This window comes from Tamandua tetradactyla, chromosome 14 (assembly GCF_023851605.1).
Source record: "Tamandua tetradactyla isolate mTamTet1 chromosome 14, mTamTet1.pri, whole genome shotgun sequence".
In the NCBI taxonomy this organism is placed as follows: Eukaryota; Metazoa; Chordata; class Mammalia; order Pilosa; family Myrmecophagidae; genus Tamandua; species Tamandua tetradactyla.
The window spans coordinates 54,135,077-54,151,059 of NC_135340.1; the positions used below are offsets into that span (position 1 = coordinate 54,135,077).

Consider the following 15,983-nt stretch of genomic DNA (forward strand, 5'->3'; position numbering starts at 1 on the left):
CAGATAAAGCGGAACTGAATGTCAAAGAACAGATAGACAACAAATTCATCCAGTAATAAAACACTAGGTAAAGAACTGAAAGCAATCTCCAGAATAAACTAATTAAGGTAATTAAATGCCTAGATGCCAGCAAAAAATAAATCACACCAGGAAAATTGAAGATATGGCTCAGTCAAAGGAACAAACCAACAATTCAAATGACATACAGGAGCTGAAACAATTAATTCAGAATATATGAACAGACATGGAAAACCTCATCAAAAACCAAATCAATGAATTGAGGGAGGATATAAAGAAGGCAAGGAATGAACAAAAAGAAGAAATAGAAAATCTGAAAAAACAAATCACAGAACTTATGGGAATGAAAGGCAAGGTAGAAGAGATGAAAAAAACAATGGAAACCTACAATGGTAGATTTTGAGAGACAGAACATAGGATTAGTGAACTGGAGGATGGAACATTTGAAATCCGGCAAGAAAAAGAAAATATAGGGGAAAAAATGGAAAAATATGAGCAGGGACTCAGGGAACTGAAAAACAGTATGAAACGCGCGAATATACGTATTGTGGGTATCCCAGAAGGAGAAGAGAAGGGAAAAGGAGGAGAAAAACTAATGGAGGAAATTATCACTGAAAATTTCCCAACTCTTAGGAAAGACTTAAAATTACAGATCCAAGAAGTGCAGCATACCCCAAAGAGAATAGATCCAAATAGACATACTCTAAGACATTTACTAATTAGAATGTCAGAGGTCAAAGAGAAAGAGAGAATCTTGAAAGAACCAAGAGAAAAGCAATCCATCACATACAAGGGAAGCCCAATATAAGACTATGTGTAGATTTCTCAGCAGAAACCATGGAGGCAAGAAGACAGTGGGGTAATATATTTAAATTACTAAAAGACAAAAACTGCCAACCAAGAATTCTACATCCAGCAAAATTGTCTTTCAAAAATGAGGGAGAAATTAAAACAATTTCAGACGAAATAATCACTGAGAGAATTTGTGACCAAGAGAGACCAGCTCTGCAAGAAATACTAAAGGGAGCACTACAGACAGATACGAAGACAGAAGAGAGAGGTGTGCAGAAGAGTATAGAAAGGAAGACTATGAGTAAAGGTAAAAAACAGGAAAATCAGATATGACATATAAAATCCAGAAGGCAAAATAGTAGAAGAAAGTACTATCCATGCAATAATAACACTGAAAGTTAATGGATTAAACTCCCCAATCAAAAGACATAGTCTGGCAGAATGGATTACAAAACAGAACCCATCTATATGCTGTCTCTACTCAAAGGACATGAGACAAGGACACAAACGGACATTTGCACACCAATGTTTATAGCAGCATTATTTACAATTACCAAGAGATGGAAGCAGCCAAAATGTCCATCAACAGACGGTTGGCTAAACAAACTGTGGCATATACATAAGATGGAATATTATGCAGCTGTAAAACAGAATAAAGTTATGAAGTATGTAACAACATGAATGGATCTCAAGGACATTATGCTGAGTGTGATTAGCCAGAAACAAAAGGACAAATACTGTATGGTCTCACTGATATGAACTGACATTAGTGAATAAACTTGGAATATTTTGTTGGTAACAGAGACCATCAGGAGATAGAAATAGGGTAAGATATTGGGTAATTGGAGCTGAAGGGATACAGATTGTGCAACAGGACTGAATATAAAAACTCAGAAATGGACAGCACAATATTACCTAACTGTAATACAATTACGTTAAAACACTGAATGAAGCTGCATGTGAGAATGATAGAGGGAGGAGGGCTGGGGCATAAATGAAATCACAAAGAAAGATAGACGATAAAGACTGAGATGGTATAATCTAGGAATGCCTAGAGTGTATAATGATAGTGACTAAATGTATAAATTTTAAAAATGTTTTTGCATGAGGAAGAACAAAAGAATGTCATTACTGCAATTTGCTGAAAATAGATGGTAATTAATATTTTAAAATTTCAACTTATGTGTGAGACTAAAGCAAAAAATGTGTAGTTGGGACAAATTTATATTTTGACTAGTGCATCTCCTAATATAACTTGTGTAGATAGTTGGTTGAACAACATAAGTACATGGAACTTTGTGTAGGACATGAGATTTTGTTGGTGTGTCCAGGTGATGCCCTGATGAATCCCAGACTGATAGGATCAGTGAGTGGAAAAGTATTTGCAAAGTCCACTTTGGGGAATGGTGAGAATGGGGGAAAACTCAACTTCCCCAAGTTGAATTCTTGACATTCTCACAAGCAGTGTGGACAACCAAAGCTATACGCTGAGCCCCCAGTCTTGGGGTTTGTTCATATGAAACGTAACCACACAAAGGATAGGTCAAGCCTGCTTAAAATTAGGCCTGGGAGTCACCCCCAGGAGAACCTCTTTTGTTGCTCAGATGTGGCCTCTCTCTTCAGTCAATACAACAAGCAAACTCACCACCCTCCCCCTGTCTAAGTGGGTCATGACTCCTGGGGGTGTGGATCTTCCTGGCAACGTGGGACAGAAATCCCCAAATGAGCTCAGATTCAGCATCAAGGGATTGAGAAAAACTCTAGAATGAGCTGAGACCCAGCATCAAGGGATTGAGAAAACCTTCTCGACAAAAAGGGGGAAAAGTGAAATGAGACAAAGTGTCAGTGGCTGAGAGATTCCAAACAGAGTTGAGAGATTATCCTGGAGGTTATTCTTATGCATTAAGTAGATATCACCTTGTTATCCAAGATATAATGGAGAGACTGGAGGGAACTGCCTGAAAATGTAGAGCTATGTTCCAGTAGCCATGTTTCTTGATGATGATTGTATAATGATATAGCTATCACAGTGTGACTGTGTGATTGTGAAAACCTTATGTCTGATGCTCCTTTTATCTACCTTGTTGACAGATGAGTAGAACATGTGGAATAAAAATAAATATTGGGGGAACAAATGTTAAAATAAATTTAGTTTGAGATGCTAGTGATCAATGAAAGGGAGGGGTAAGGGTTATGGTATGTAAATTTTTTTTTGTTTTTGTTTTATTTTTCTGTTGTCTTTTTATTTCTTTTTCTGAATTGATGCAAATGTTCTAAGAAATGATCATGATGAATATGCAACTATGTGATGAGATTGTGAATTGCTGAGTGTATATGTTGGGAATGTTTATGTTTCTGTCTTGTAATTTTTTTTTAATTAATAAAAAATTCAAAAAAAAAAGGATGCCCTGGGGTGGTTAAAAAGGGAGAGAGACTTCTGTGGAAAGGTTGGAAAGTGATGCACTTGCTGAATCCAGTTTCTGTTGGCTAGACCACCTGAACACAAAACAGAATTTAATGGAGTGACACCTTTCCAAATTGACTCCATCTGGCTCCCCAGTGTGGGGTATTCTAACAGGGAAGAAACCGGGGACAGAAAAGCCTCACAGAGAAAGAAAAATACAAATGCTAAACTAAACTGCTGTTAGACAGGAGGGCCCCAGAGATTAAAAGGATCAGAAAAAGCAGCACTGGGTGAAAGAGAGAATTTAAACAAATTAAAGGCATAGAGAAGAAAATTCTGCCCAAAAACAAACAGAACATATATAAAGATTCTCAGTGAAGGATGCCTTCCCCTGGAGGCAAAACAATTGCACAAAAAGTACAATCTAAAAAACTGTAAACACATATCCAGGACAAGAATCAGGTGAAAAAGAAATGAGAAAACCTAAACAGGTAAATACAGGCTACTCTAAAGGTCCAGAATAAATTGGCACAACCATCAAAGAAGAACTTTAATGCAAACACAATCAGCAATAAAACCCTAGACAAGAGGGAAAAATAGACCTTCAGAGTTAACTCATCAAGAGAATCAGATACCTAGACATGAGCAAAAAATTACAAGCTATCCTAAGAGGAAGATATGGTTCAGTCAAGGGAACAAATTAAAACTTCAGAGGATACACAGAATTTGGAACAACTAATAAAAAGAAGTTCAAATAAATTTCTTAAATCAATTCAAGGAGATAAAGGAAAATATGGATAGACAGATAAAAGATATTGGGAAGACAATGTGTGAGCATAAAGAAGAATTTGAAAGTAAAAAAAGAAACAATAGAAATTATGGGATGAAAGATACAATCGTAGAGATTAAAAATACACTGTAGCCATACCACAGCAGAATTGAACAGAAGAAGAAAAAAAAGCAGTGAACTAGAAGATAGAACAGTTGAAATTATACAGTTAGAATATTTGATAGAGAAAAAAATAGAAAAAAACTAAGCAGTGTCTCACAGATATGAATAGCAGCATAAAGTGTGCAAACTTATGTGTCATGGTGTCCCAGAAGCAGAAGAGAAGGGAAAAAGGGCAACAAGAATATCTGAGGATATCGCATCCAAAAATTACCCAACTCTTATGAAAGAGCTAAATATTCATGTCCAAGAAGCACAATGTACTTCAAACAGAATTCTAATAGACCCACTTAGAGATACATATACAGAATGACACACCACAATGTCACAATGATAATCAATGATAAAAGGCCCCAAATAGCCAAAAACATCTTGAAAAAGAGTGAAGTCAGAGGACTCACACTTCCTACATTAAAGAATATTACAAAGCTAAGTGATAAAAACAGCATAGAACTGGAAACAGGATAGATAAGTTGACCAATGAACTAGAACTATGAGTTCAGAAATAGGCCTTCACATGTATGGCCAACTGATTTTTTAAACATTTTTTTTTACTGTATAATATAACATATATACAAAGCAAAGAAAGAAAAAAGCAATAATTTTCAAAGCACACTTCAACAAGTAGTTACAGTACAGATCCCAGAATTTGTCATGGGCTACCATTCCATCACCTCAGATTTCTCCTTCTGGCTGTTCCAAAACACTGAAGGCTAAAAGGAATATTAATATAGTGATTCAGCAGCCATACTCATTTGTAAAATTCCATTTTTTTTCTGTTATCCCTCCTTCTCCTTTAATCCTTCTCCCAATCTATAGGGACCTATTGGCAATGCCTATTCTGACTTTTTCAGGTTGAGAAGGGGTGTCCATACTAAAGGATAAGGGGATATGATTAACTGATAATCCTGGAGAAGCTGGTCCCTCTGAGTTTCAGGATTTATCTAACTTAGGAACTCCCAGGGAATTATATGTTTCAGGAAGGTAACACTAATGCATGAAACCTTTTATTAGAGTCCCAGTTCAAGCCCTAGGTATTCTTAAGAGTCAACAGGAGTGATGTTGACTGGGATTTAGCAAGCCATGGCAGTTAGCACTATCTAATTGAGGCTTGCATAAGAGCAACCTCCAATTTAGCCACTTGACTCCATCTGATCTCTCTTGGCCACTGATGCCTTATTTCATTACATTTCTTTTCCCCTTTTTGGTCAGGAAGGTGTTGTCAGTCCCACAGTGCCAGGGCCAGACTCATTTCCCGGAGTCATGCCACACGTAGTCAAGGAGATCTGCACCCCTGAATGCCTTGGATCACACAGAGAGGAGGGCAATGATCCTCCTCCTTGCAGAGCTGGGCCTAGAGAGACAGAGGCCACATTTGGAAGCAACTCTTAAACCTCCTTATGGATGGTCTTAGCTTCTCTGCTACAGAAATAAGTTTCATAAAGGCAAGCCTCAAAATCCAGAGCTTGGCCTACTTCCTTGGGAGTACCAATGGTTGAGAGGGTACCTGGGTTTTCCAGATTGGAGAGTTTAATAGTTCCATATACATATATTTCCCCTTCAGATCCTCAAGGGACTCTATCAATACTTTTTAATTATCAGCCCACCATAGTCCAAGATGTATCCTGGTATTATATTAAGCTATAGAGAATTACAAGGCTTTATTTCCTTTCTAGATTCCAGGAGTTTGGGTTATTTAATGAGCTATCCAGAGAGGTTGATTTAGATTACATGTCATAGAAAATTTAGGTTCTAGACATACTAAACTTCTCTGCCTTTGATCTCATACCATAACTGAAGGTCTAAGGGACATACACTATCATTTTTTACTCTGCATTCTAATTTACCTTAGATCCAGCTAGACTGGTTTTGTATTAACTCTAATTGAGGCCTGATCTCTTCTTCAGTTACTTTAACTGCTATTATATAGCCATGCTAACTTTCAGGTGTGCAGCACTCCAGTTCTGGAACCTAGGTGTCACGAGCTACTCAAAGTTCCAGGGAAATACCAGCTGATACACATATGTATCACTGTCTCAGAATCCAGAAATACATCTATAACTTCAGATCAAATGTGGCTGCTAAAAGGGCCCACAATCTGGACTCCCATTTTCTTATAAGTATTTTCTGAGAGAGATCTTAGCATACTTGTTCTTTTGTTTCTGGCTTATTTGACATAACATATTGTTCACAAGATTCATTCAGTTTGTTGTGTGCCCTTCGATGTCCCTCCTTTTCGTAGCCTCATCAAATTCCATCACATAAATGTATCATCGTTTGTCATTGTGCTTCTCAGTCATTGTATCCTTTGGCTCCCTTCATCTATTAGGCATCATGAATAATGTCCAAAATAAACCAACCATGTCTTACAGTATCTTCATTTGGTTGTACAATCAGCACACTCTCAATGTTAGACAATTTTCAAAGGTCCATAATGACAAAGAACTATCAAACACAATGTCACCAACTATCAAATCAATACTACCTCTTATCCCTTGTGCCTCTGCCCCACCAGTTAGTTACCCCTGCAGAAAGAAGTATCTATATAATACAAAAGAATAACGTCCAGAATAACCTCTTGACTTTGAAATCTCTCAGTCACTGAAACTTTATTTTGTCTCATTTCTCTCTTCCCCCTTTTGGTCAATCCCATGATGCCAGGTCCCAGCTCATCCAGCGAGTCCTGTCCCACATTGCCATGGAGACTTACACCCTGGGACTTATTCCCACACGGGGGTAAGGCAGTGAATTCACCTGCAGAGCTGGCTTAAAGAGAAATGGTCAAATGATTTGTGACAAGGCTACCAAGTCTATTCAATTGGGAAAGAAAGTACAAATGGTACTCAGAAAATTGAATATCCATATGCAAAAGAATGAAACAGGACACTTAGCTTACATTACATACAAAAATTAACTCAAAATGCATCAAAGATCTAAATATAAGACCATGAATATAAAACTCCTAGAAGAAAATGTAGGGCAGCAACTTCAAGATTTTGTATTAGGTAGTGGTTTCTTAAACTTTGCACCCAAAGCACAACAACAAAAGAAAAAATAGATAAATGGGACCTCCTCAAAATTAAAAACTTTTGTACATCAAAGGACTTCTGTCACAAAAATGAAAAGACAAACTACTCAATGAGAGAAAATATTTGGAAACCACATATCCACTAAGGCTTTAATATTCAAAATATACAAAGAAATCCTACACCTCAACAATAAAAAGACAAACAACCCAATTAAAAAACAGGCAAAACTAGGGGCACAAATGAAACCAGAAGGAAAATAGACAATAAAGACTGAGATGGTATAATCTAGGAATGCCTAGAGTGTACAATGATAGTGACTAAATGTACAAATTAAAAAATGTTTTTGCATGAGGAAGAACAAAGGAATGTCAATATTGCAGAGTGTTGAAAATAGATGGTAATTCGTATTTTAAAAACTAAGTTATGTGTGAGAGTACAGCAAAAAAAATGTTTATTTGGTACAAAATTTATATTTTGACTAGTGCATTTCCTAATATAACTTACATGGACAGTTTAATTGAATATAAGAACATGGAACCTTGAATAGGGCATGAAATTTTGTAGGCTTTTCCAGAGTGATGCCCCGATAAATCTCAGAGTGATGTGAACAGTGAATAAAAAAGTATCTGCCTAGTCCCCTTGGGGGACTGGCGAGAAAGGGGAAAATTCAACTTCCCCATGTAGAGAATTCCTGATATTCTCGCAAGCAGTGGGGACAACCAAATCAATAGGCCAAGCCCTCAATCTTGGAGTTTGTGCATATGAAACTTATCCCTACAAAGAACAGACTAAGCCTACTTTAAATTAGGCCTAAGAGTCACCCCCAGAGAACCTCTTTTGTTGCTCAGATGTGGTCTATCTTTCTCTCAGCCAACACGGCAAGCAAACTTGCTGCCCTCCCCCTCTCTAGAAGGGACATGAGTCCCAGGGATGTAAACCTCCCTGGCAACGTGGGACAGAAATACTAGAATGAGCTGGGGCTCAGCATGGAGGGATTGAGAAAACCTTCTCAACCAAAAGGGGGAAGAGAGAAATGAGACAAAATAAAGTGTCAGTGGCTAAGAGATTTCAAACAGAGTCGAGAGGTTATCCTGGAGGTTATTCTTACACATTATATAGATAATCCCTTTTTAGTTTAATGTGTATTAGGCTAGAGGGAAGTGCCTGAAACTGTAGAGCTGTGTTCCAATAGCCATGTTTCTTGAAGATGATTTTATAACGATATAGCTTTTGTAATGTGACTGTGTGATTGTGAAAACCTTGTGTCTGATGCTCTACTATATTATAATCTACTATATGGACAGATGAGTAAAATATATGGATAAAAAAATAAACAATAAGAGGAACAAATGTTAAAATAAATTTAGTAGATTGAAATGCTAGTGATCAATGAAAGGGAGTGGTAAGGGATATAGAAAAAATAGGGGAAAGAAGGGCTAAAATATATTGGGTAGATGGAAATACTAGCAGTCAATGAGAGGGAGTGGTAAGGGGTATGGTACATGTGAGTTTTTTTCTTTTTTCTTTTTATTTCTTTTTCCGAATTGATGCAAATGTTCTAAGAAATGATCATAGCGATGAATATACAACTATGTGATAATACTGTGAATTACTGATTATATACCTAGAATGGAATACTCATATGTTAAAAATGTTCGTGTTTTACTGAATGAAGCTGCATCTGAGCTATAGTTTTTTTTTCTTATATATTTTGTATTATTTTTATTTTTTCTCTATATTATCATTTATTTCTTTTTCTGTTGTCTTGCTATTTCTTTTTCTAAATCGATGCATATGTACTAAGAAATGATGATCATACATCTATGTGATGATATTAAGAATTACTGATTGCATATGTAGAATGGAATGATTTCTAAATGTTGTGTTAGTTAATTTTTTTTAATTAATAAAAATGTAAAAAAAAATGTTCGTGTTTGTATGTTGTTCTGTTTTAAAAAAATTTTTAAATAAAAATAAAAACAACAGAAAAAAAAGAATGTTCGTGTTGTATGTTGATTGGTTTTATTAATAAAAATTTTTAAAAAAAGGGCAAAAGACTTTAATAGACATTTTTCCAAAGAGGAAATACGAAAGGCTAAAAAGCATATGAAAAGATGCCCACCATCGCCAGCTATTAGGGAAACGCAAATCAAAAACACAATGAGATGTCATTTCACACCTACTGGAATGACCACTATTAAAAAAAAAAGAAAACTACAAGTATTGGAGATGTGGACAAATAGAAACATTTATTCACTGCTGGTGGGAGGGTAGAATGGTACAGCTGCTGTGCAAAGCAGTTAGGCAGTTCTTCAGGAAGCTAAATAATCTGGCAATCCCATTACTAAGTATGTATGCAGAAGACCTGAAAGCAGGGACACGAATAGACATTTGCACAGCAACATCACAGCAGCGCTATTCACGATTACTAAAACATGAAAAGAGCCCCAAATGTTCATCAACTAATGAATGGATAAACAAACTGTGGTATAGACATATGATGGAATATTATACAACCATAAGGAAAAATGAAGTCATGATGTATGCAACAAACGTATGAACTTTGAGGACATTATGTTGAATGAAATAAGCGAGACACAAAAGGATAAATATGGTTTGGTCTCACTAATATGAACTAATTAGACTACTGAGCAAACTCTGGGAGTTAAAATCTAGAGTATAGGTTACCAGGAGTTAAAAAGAGGGTAGAGAATGGGCAGATGACGCTTAACATGTACAGAACTTTTTTTATTTTTTTTTAATTAAAAATTAAGAACAAAAACATTAACATTTCAGTCCGTTCTACATACATAATCAGTAATTCTCAATATCATCACATAGTTGCATATTCATCATTTCTTAGAACATTTGCATCCATTCAGAAAAAGAAATAAAAAGACAACAGAAAAAGAAATAAAACAATAACAGAGAAAAAAAAATGATTATACATACCATACCCCTTACCCCTTGCTTTCATTTATCACTAGCATTTCAAACTAAATTTATTTTAACATTTGTTCCCCCTATTATTTATTTTTATTCCATATATTCTACTCATCTGTTGACATGGTGATAAAAGGAGCATCAGACACAAGGTTTTCACAATCACACAGTCACATTGTGAAAGCTATATCATTATTCAATCATCATCAAGAAACATGGCTACTGGAATACAGCTCTACATTTTCAGGCAGTTCCCTCCAGCCTCCCCACTACATCTTGAATAACAAGGTAATATCTACTTAATGCGTAAGAATAACCTCCAGGATAACCTCTTGACTCTGGAATCTCTCAGCCATTGACACTGTCTCATTTCACTCTTCCCCCTTTTGGTGGAGAAGGTTTCCTCAATCCCTTGATGCTGAGTCTCAGCTCATTCCAGAATTTCTGTCCCATGTTGCCAGGAAGGTCCACACCCCTGGGAGCCATGTCCCACACAGACAGGGGGAGGGTGGTGAGTTTGCTTGTTGTGTTGGCTGGAGAGAGAGGCCACATCTGAGTAACAAAAGAGGTTCTCTTGGGGGTGACTCTTAGGCCTTGACCTACCCTTTGTGGGGTTAAGTTTCATATGAACAAATCCCAAGATTGGAGGCTCAGCCTATAGCTTTGGTTGTCCACACTGCTTGTGAGAACATCAAGAATTCAACTTGGGGAAGTTGCATTTCTCCCTGTTCTCACCATTCTCCGAAGGGGACTTTGCAAATACTTTTCCACTCACTGATCAAATCACTCCAGGATTCATCGGGGCATCACTCTGGATTAACCAACAAAATCTCATGTCCTACCCAAAGTTCCAAGTACTTACGGTGTTCAATCAAGCTATCTACACAAGTTATATTAGGAAATGCACTAGTCAAAATATAAATTTTGTACCAAATATTTTTTGCTTTAGTCTCACACATAAGGTGAAATTTTAAAATATTAATTACCATCTATTTTCAGCATCCTGCAGTAATGACATTTCTTTGTTCTTCCTCATGCACAAATATTTTTAAAATTTGAACATGTACAGAATTTTTAATAAGGTTCATTGTAAATGTTTGGAAATTGATTGAGATGATGGCAGCTCAACATTGTAAATGTAACTGGCAGTGCTAAGTGTCAGTACAGTTGAAAGGATAAGTCTAGAATCGTGTATGTCACTAGAAGGAAAGCTACAGGGTAAAACATGGGACTGTAAACCTGTTGTGGACCATGACTGTGGTTAATTGTACAAACATAAGAAAGCTCTTCCCCGCCCATGCACTGAAAAAAAAGAGAGAAAGCTCTTACTTGAACTAACACGAATGTATTTAACTATTACAAAATGTTAATAACATAGTATATGGGATAAAATACAATTAATGCAAACTAAGGACTACAGTTAATAGTAACATTGTAATATTCTTTCATCAACTGTAAGAAAGATACTATACCAAAGCTAAGCATCAATAATAAGGGGATATAAGAGGTATGGGACTTTTTTTTTGTCGGAATAATGAGAACGTTCTCAAATTGACTGTGGTTGTGATGCATAACTCTGATTATACCAAGAACCACTGACTGTACACTTTAGATGGACTGTACAACCCAAAGTATATAATCAATGCACAACTGTTTAAAAGAAGTGGGCAAAAGACTTGAAAAGATATTTCCCCAAAGAGGAAATACAAATGGCTAAGAAGTACATGAAAAGATGCTCAGCATCACTAGCTATTAGGAAAATGCAAATCAAAACCACAATTAGACATCATTTCACACCCACTAGAATGGCTGCTATCAAAAAAAAGAAAAAAACAAGAGAAAACTACAAGCATTGGAGAGGATGTGGATAAACAGGAACACTTATTCGTTGCTGGTAGGAATGTAAAATGCTGTGGAAGGCAGTCTGGCAGTTCCTCAGGAAGCTAAGTATAGAATTACAATATAACCTGGTAATCCTGCTACTAGGTATATACCAGAAGAACTAAAAGCAGGTACTCATGCAGGTATTTACACACTGATATCCATAATTATTCAAAATTGCCAAAAGATGTAAACAACCCAAATGTCCATCAACTGATGAATGAATGAACAAAATATGGTATATACATACAATGGGATATTATTCAACTGTAAAAAGGAATGAAGTCCTGATGCATATGACAACATGGATGAACTTGAGGGCATTATGCTGAGTGAAATAATTCAGACACAAAAGGACAAATATTGTAAGATTTCACTCTCATGAGCTAATTATAATAAGCAAACTCACAGAGTTAAAATCTAGACTATAGATTACCAGGATATAGACTGGGGTTAGAGAATGGGGAATTGAGACTTAATTTATACAGAATTTCCATTTAGGTTGACTGTAAAGGTTTGGAAATGGACAGTTGGTGATGGTAGCACATTATTGTGAGTATAATTAACATCACTGAATTATACAGGTAAATGTGGTTAAATGGGGTAACTTTACGGTATATACGTTATAAGACTAAAAATTAAAAGACAAAACATAGGACTGTATAACACAATAAACTCTATTATAGATGATGGACTATAGTCAATTATACAAGTATAAGATGTTCTTTTATGAATTATAACAAATGAATGACACTAATACAAGCTGTTAATAATAGGGTGGTATATGGGAAAAATATACTTAATGTAAACTATGAACGATAGTACTATTTTAATAATCTTTCATCAACTGTAACAAGGTAACTACTATTTTAAAAATAGTACATGGAGTAATGAAAATGTTCTAAAATTGATCATGGTGATGAATGCACAACTCTGTGATGATATTGTGAGCCACTGACTGCATACTTAGGATGGATTGCATGGTGTGTGAATATATCTCAATAAAACTGCATTTAAAAAAATAATGCACTTATAAAAATGTGGTATCATCAGTTGTAAAAAATGTTCCACACCTATGCAAGTTGTTGGTGGGGTAGTATACAGAAATCCTGTATTTTATGCATGCGAAACCAGAATTTCTCTAATAAAAATAAGTAAATTATTTTAAAAAATGAACAATACTGTAAACTATGGACTTTACTTAATAATATAATTATAATAATATTGGTTCACCAATTGTAACAAATGTACCACATTGTTTCACAATGTTAATAGGGAAAACTGGATATGGGAGAGGAGTTTTATAGTTTTTCTAAAAACCTATAACTGCTCTAAAAATTGAAAAACTGGAAAACAACTTCCAATAAATAGTTGCTGGTAGGAATAACGATGATTCTGTGTGAATGGAAAGAAGTCTTTTTAATGTCAAAATTCCCTCTAATCATTAAGTTTGAGAACTAGTTAGGGTTTTTTTTTTTTTTTTACATGGGGAGGAAGTGGGAATCGAACCCTGGTCTCTAGCATGGCAGGTAAGAACTCTGCCTGCTAAGCCACTGTGGCCTGCCCAAGTTAGGATTTTTTAAATGACGATTAATCACTGTACTTCAGAACTCATTTGAGGGGGTATGCATGGGCCAGGAACCGAGCCCGATCATAACTCATTTTTATATCTTATATTCTGTCACAGCTTGAAGAAAATGTTCTGGCACACATGCCAGCTAATAAAAGGAAGTGGGCACCCTCTTTCTGTAGTGCTATTCTGCTGTGTTGTGTTAAGTTTTATTTGAAATAAATGTCTCCTTTGGTATTTCTTCCTAAATATAAACAAACAAAACTCACAATGAAATGCCACTTCACATCTGTTAGGATGGCTATTATTTTTTAAAAAGTAAAATAAGCATTGGGGAGGATGGGGAGAAATAGGGACTCTCATTCTTTGTTGGTGGGAATGTAAAATGGTCCAGCTGCTGCAAAACAGTTTGACATTTCCTCAGAAAGTTAAGTACAGAACTACCAATATGATCTGTCAATCCCACTGCTAGGTATATACCCGAAAGAACTGAAAGCAGGAACTCGAGCAGATATTTCAAGAACACTGATTCAATCAGTGAGTAGAAAAGTATCTGCAAAGCCCCCTTTGGGGAGTGGTGAGAACAGGGAGAATTCAACTTCCCCAAATTGAATTCTTGATATTCTCACAAGCAGTGTGGACAACCAAAGCTATAGGCAGAGCCCCCAGTCTTGGGATTTGTTCATATGAAACTTAACCCTGCAAAGGATAGGTCAAGTCTACTTAAAATTTAGGCCTAAGAGTCACCCCCAAGAGAGCCTCTTTTGTTGCTCAGATGTGGCCTCTCTCTCCAGCCAACACAAAGAGCAGCCTCACCACCCCACCCCTCTCTACGTGGGACATGACTCCCTAGGGTGTGGACCTTCCTGGCAACGTGGGACAGAGATCTTGGAATGAACGGAGACAGCATCAAGGGATTGAGAAAAACCCTAGAATGAGCTGAGACTTAGCATCAAGGGATTGAGAAAACCTTCTCGACCAAAAGCGGGAAGAGGGAAATGAGACAAAGTGGCAATGGCTGAGAGATTCCAAACAGAGTCAAGAGGTTATCCTGGAGGTTATTCTTATGCATCAAGTAGATATCATGTTGTTATTCAAGATGTAATGGAGAGGCTGGAGGGAACTACCTGAAAATGTAGAGCTGTGTTCCAGTAGCCATGTTTCTTGATGATTGAACAATGATACAGCTGTCACAATGTGACTGTGTGATTGTGAAAACCTTGTGTCTGATGCTCCTTTTATCTACCTGGTCAACAAAGGAGTAGAACATATGGAATAAAAATGAATGATAGGGGGAACAAATGCTAAAATAAATTTAGTTTAAATGCTGGTGATCGGTGGGGGCAGGGGGTGAGGGGTATGGTAGGTATAATCTTTTTTTTTTTTCTTTCCTGCGTTCATTTTATTTCTTTTTCTATTGTCTTTTTATTTCTTTTTCTGAATTGGTGCAAATGTTCTAAGAAATGATGAATATGCAACTAAGTGATGATATTGTGAATTACTGATTATGTATGTTGTTTTATTTTGTTTCTTTATTTTTTTAATTAATAAATAAATTTTAAAAAAAAAAGAACACTGATTTTGACAGCACCATTATTCACGATAACCAAAAGGTGGAAGCAACCCAAATAACCATCAACAGATGAGTGAATAAACAAAATGTGGTACATATATACAATGGAATTAGCCTTAAAAAGTAACAAAGTTCTAATACATACTACAACATGGATGAGCCCTGAGGACATCGCGGTGAGTGCCATAAGGCAGACACAAAAGGGCAAAGGGCACATGATTTAACTCATATAAAATAACTAGAATTTGCAAATTCATAGAAGCAGAACATAGATAACAGCTAACCAGGGGCAGGGGGTAAGGAATGGGAAATTAAGGGTTAATGGATAAAGAGTTTCTGTGTGAGGTGATTGAAAAGTTTGGTAATGGATGGTGGAGATGTTAGCACAACACTATGAATGTAATCAATACCACTGAATTGTATACTTTCACATTGTATGCATTTTACCATAATAAAAATGGAAAAAGAAAACATTTTAAAAGAAAGACTCCAGGTTCCTAGATTGAGTGGATGGATGGTGACACTATTTACTGAGATGAAGTCCAAAAAAGTAGCAGGTTTGGAGAGAGAAATTCAATAATTCAATTTTGGGTGTAGTAAGATTTAGACTCCTGTGAAATACTCACATAGAGAGCTCAAGTAGGCAGATCAATATATAGATTTTGGACTCAAAGAAATGGTGTGAATCAAAGTTATATTTGGTGTGGATACCTAGCACTACCTCTGAGCAGCATGGTACTTGACAGGACCAGGGTGCACAATAGAAGGAGCACCTACCTGGGCTGGGCAGCAGGGGATCTGGGCTCTAGTCCCAATTCTGTCAC

At 36.3% G+C, this 15,983-nt stretch overlaps 1 protein-coding gene across 2 annotated transcripts in view; it reads right to left on the bottom strand.

Annotated features, from left to right (window-relative positions):
- Positions 1-15,983, bottom strand: part of DNAJC17 (DnaJ heat shock protein family (Hsp40) member C17) — a 66,510-nt gene that overhangs the window by 47,770 nt on the left and 2,757 nt on the right. The gene's annotated exons all lie outside the window — the stretch shown is intronic.